Genomic DNA, 4,415 nt, shown 5'->3' with positions numbered 1-4,415 from the left:
TAGTTTCTCTTTTTATAGTTATTGACGTTGGCCTAAACTGAACAACTGTCGTCCTTGCAGCAGTTTGTTTGCTTCGACTCACGCTTTCTTTTGAACATATAAACCATTCATACTGTGTAAAGGTCTATTTTTCTATAACTTATTTCATCTCTCTATTGCAATTTGCGTGTTTGTGCCACAATGTGAGTTCATCATTGCACTTCTATATGTGGCCGTAATAAACCCACTATTTGGATCTTCACACATTTTCTACATATTTGGACATGCATTATCTTTGATATTGTACTTTTGGTTACAGGGCTCCTTTTCTTTCTTTTGTACCAATAATTAAAATGTATTAATGTTTATTTTATTTTTATTTTTTTTACCATTCAGTGCTTAGAGTGTGCATATTTGTTTGGTAATGTATATTTTAGTGATCTTTTTAGTGGTACATATTGGCAGTCAGCCCACCGTGTTGGTCTCCAACAAAGTACCTCAATAACTATGATGAATTGCCATGAAATCTTCATAAGCCCCCTAAGGCTGATATTGGCAACAGCCCCGTGAGGATCTGGCTCGATATCTGTGGGGAATCACAAAGTGCGGTAGCTCAAAACGTACTGAAGAAAGCATTGTTTTCTGTACAAGTCCTGCACCAAGCAGGAAAATAGCTTTCATGCCTCTCCTTCTGTGTCCCAGTCTGACTCTTTTCCTCCCAACCTCATCCTCCCCTCCCAGTTTGCAGGTTTTTTTTTATTAGACTTGCACACTTAATGTGTTGCATACTGTCTCCTCACTCAAATAAATAAACTAAACACATACAGCTTATTGTGTCGACACTCATACATACATGTTGCCAGCACTTTGTGTCATCTAGTTGAGATTCCTCTTTCGTCAATTAAGGCTGTTCCTTCTCCTGCTCCTACAACGCTGTGTTCTTCAATCTGTCTCATTAACACAAAGAACCTCTCCTCTGCTTTTTGTCCTCTTTCTTTGTAAAAATGGTGACATTATCTTCCTGTGCACACTGAGCACTGACACTGTGCTGACAAGCAATGACAGCGACGAGCGCAGCGGGGAAGCAAGAGCTACTTTGTCTTAATGAGCTGCCAGCCTGAGTTCCCCTCCACCTGTGATATGAGAGTTTTACCTCTCTCATCTCGCAATTCATCTTCGGACTGACTTCTGCTGTCTTCTTCCGTCTGTCTTTTTGTCGGCCTTATCTCTTTTCTTATGTTCCCCGCGGTGCAATGTGTAAGATCTGGCCAGAATTTTGGTTTCAAGCATTTATTATGAACACTACAAATATGAACAGAATGTGAAGGGATTACAGTGTTGCTGTTATGTCACAGACGTCTATGTGTTATATCGCGGAGTCATCGGTTGAAATTAGCACGCTAACCAGCTAGCCCCGGCGCCTCGTGTCCCTTGAGAGGCAGCAGGGTGTCGCCGCAGCGTCCATTCTTCCCTCGTGAGAAGATAAAGATGTAGCGCTGCCCCGAAGGCTTGTCTATCATGTTGAAGGTGGAGGGCAAAGGTATAAACAAGTGCCGGCACGTTAGCGGCACAGCAAACATAATACAGACTGACATGAAGATTACAAGTGTGTTTGTTTTGTGTTTTATTCAGTCAATCGTTACAATACAAGAAGTAAAGCCACAATCTAATATACAAAACAGGAATAACTAAAAAAGTATAGGTCAAAGCATAAAGCTTATATATTCCTCTCTCTCTCTCTCTCTCTCTCTCTCTCTCTCTCTCTCTCTCTCTCTCTCCCTCATTCATGTATTGAAAACAACCTTTGTACACAGTCTGGCAGTGACTTTGATTTAACTCTGCACATTGTCTGCATTATTTTATAATATACCAATCAATCAATACATTGTATAACCCTTGACTGGCTCTTAGAGTTTCAGCAGTTCGCTCAATTATTTTTGCATATGACTTTGGATATTAGTTGCTTTGCAGCTGGCCTTTTCCCCATTATACCAGTAGACTACAGAATAGATGTGTATAGCATCTCAACTACAGACCATTTTCACAGGTGAGTTTTCCCATTTGCAGCTACACCATCCCACAAACACCTGATCACTTGTGTCCAACCTGTGTGAAAGCAGCCTTGTGATAAAAAGCAACCTTGCCTCTTTTGGCCTACATTATCAGGATTGTGTCATGGAGAGGGTCCACTAATGCACACTAATCCTCCAGCACAATGACCCCAATCCCTTAAATCTGTCAATAGGGAAGCTGATGCTCCAGATTAGAGATCCTGCTGTAATGATACCGAGGGACTCTTCTCCTGTCTTCTTGTTTGCGAGACAAACACACATGGTTTGTGATTTGCATAATTCATTTTATGCAAAATAGCCCTGACAGCTATGTCTACGGACCTGTATCTCAATAGATTATTTCTGCAATAATGTAACTGGAATTAGAATTCATTATGCTGTGTCTCAACCACTCAAGACAAACTCGTATTCCCGTGCAGTTTGCATGATGACTATGATTAACTCAAGTGCCCTTCAAGAAATGTGATGAAGCCAAGTACTTTAAGTACACAGCTTAGACTATTTTCTTGGAGACCAGGGACGAACCTGTTCAGTGGAAAAGCACACAGAGAGGTATTTTGTTGCGCCATTGTTGTCATGTAAACTGTTCAGCTTATATATCTTAATAACTTCTGTGTCTGGACATTTAAGTTCTGAATTATGTGTGGATGGTGCGGCAGGTCCACAATCAAAGACCTTGGGCCACGATGCACCGGGGAGACAGCTCTGAATCACTGCTTATCTCCGAGGCGAGTTTGTTTACATTTCCTGGTGCTGCCGGACAGATAAATTGACTGAAAAGCATTGAAAGCTTCTACACATAGAAAAACGCCGGGCCTGTCGGTATAGAGAATTTGGGAGGAAGTTATTAAAATTGTTTTTATCAACTCTTTAAATCCGCCCGACGCTGTTGTGCAGCAGGGAGTGACGACGCTCGCCGTCATATCCACAGCTGCCAATTCCTGAGGTGCAGGGCATCAGATTGTCTGGGCTTCTTTAAACTGGGGACGCTGTTTATGCATCACAGCTCCTAGAATGTCATTTTGAGATGTGTAGCTGCGGTCACCTCAGAGACACGAGGAGGATGGAAGGAAAAGAGACAAATGAGCCGTGAGTTATCGTGCGAGAGCCCCCACCTTCGATAAAATACCTGTAATTCTTAGGGGACACCGTCACAATACACAAAATGAGATTCACTTTCACAGATTCTCTTTTCCCATCTTTCTCTGGCTCTCTTTGTGACAGTTTTATTGACAGACACATCAAATAGGTTGCCGTCAGTATGACATTTCGCTGAATGATGACATCAGCCTTAAATGACTTCCAATAGTGATTAAACATAATCAAATCCCACTGATTCATAGAAGAGCTTTAGCCTTTAATCCAAACCATTCACTGTGCGTTCCCATGAATGACACTTTAACATTTTAAAGGCTTTAAAAACGGTGATTGAATTCGATTTAATTTCAATACAACAAACATATCCATTTGTTCTTTATTGATAGGATCTCATAGGAAATAGACATCACATTTTGGTTTAAAAATAATAGGCTCTTACATACAAAAGGCATTGTCATTTTTCATTCACACATGAAAAATCTTACATTTGAATATGCATTGCTCTGTGTCAGTAGAGCAAGATTATACATTTTTACAGATTGTAGAAGCAGGCCCTCCAGGAGAAGCCTGAAGACCAAGGTAAGTTTGTTAAAAAATTCAGAAACAATGTCCACTTCCAACGCGGCACAGACTATATTTGCATAACATGCATGAGATTTGAATAAATATCCAGTGACAACTGCAGTGACAGATTGCTCCAAATAACCTGATAAATGTTGCATATTTTCTGACAAATTGCACAGACTCTTCAGGTATTCTCTGGAGGAATCCGAGAAAGAAGTACAAAAGGCTGGAAAAGAATAGAATTACAAGAAATAATCCCTACCGAACTGCATTTAGCCTGACAACTAGCAGTATCTGGAGCAGCTTTCTACAGGGCAAAAGAATTGCACAAAGGACACGAAAATCCATTTATTTTGAGTTAAAAATGTATAAATAAGTAATAGTATATATATATATTTATATTTACAAATTGATCTGGACAGCACATGTTTTTTTAAATACAAGAATATTTCATTTTGAGGATAAAATCAAGCTTTGAATCTTTAAAAAATGAACACAATATCTCTTATGTTGCTCTTCATGGTGGGACGATTACGTAATGTATTTACAGGCTTTCACTGAGCACATAGTTTAATATAAAAAGTCCTTTATCTAATCTCAATAAATACAGCCTCTAAAATGATTTATCTTTTATCAAAAAACAAAAGCCAGCTTCTTTTCTTTTTGACAATCTACACCAGAACTAGCTGTGTATGTATGTCA

This window comes from Clinocottus analis, unplaced genomic scaffold (assembly GCF_023055335.1).
Source record: "Clinocottus analis isolate CAN_PGR_092001 unplaced genomic scaffold, fCliAna1.0.p SCAF_13, whole genome shotgun sequence".
NCBI lineage: Eukaryota > Metazoa > Chordata > Actinopteri > Perciformes > Cottidae > Clinocottus > Clinocottus analis.
This window is presented reverse-complemented; position numbering follows the sequence as displayed.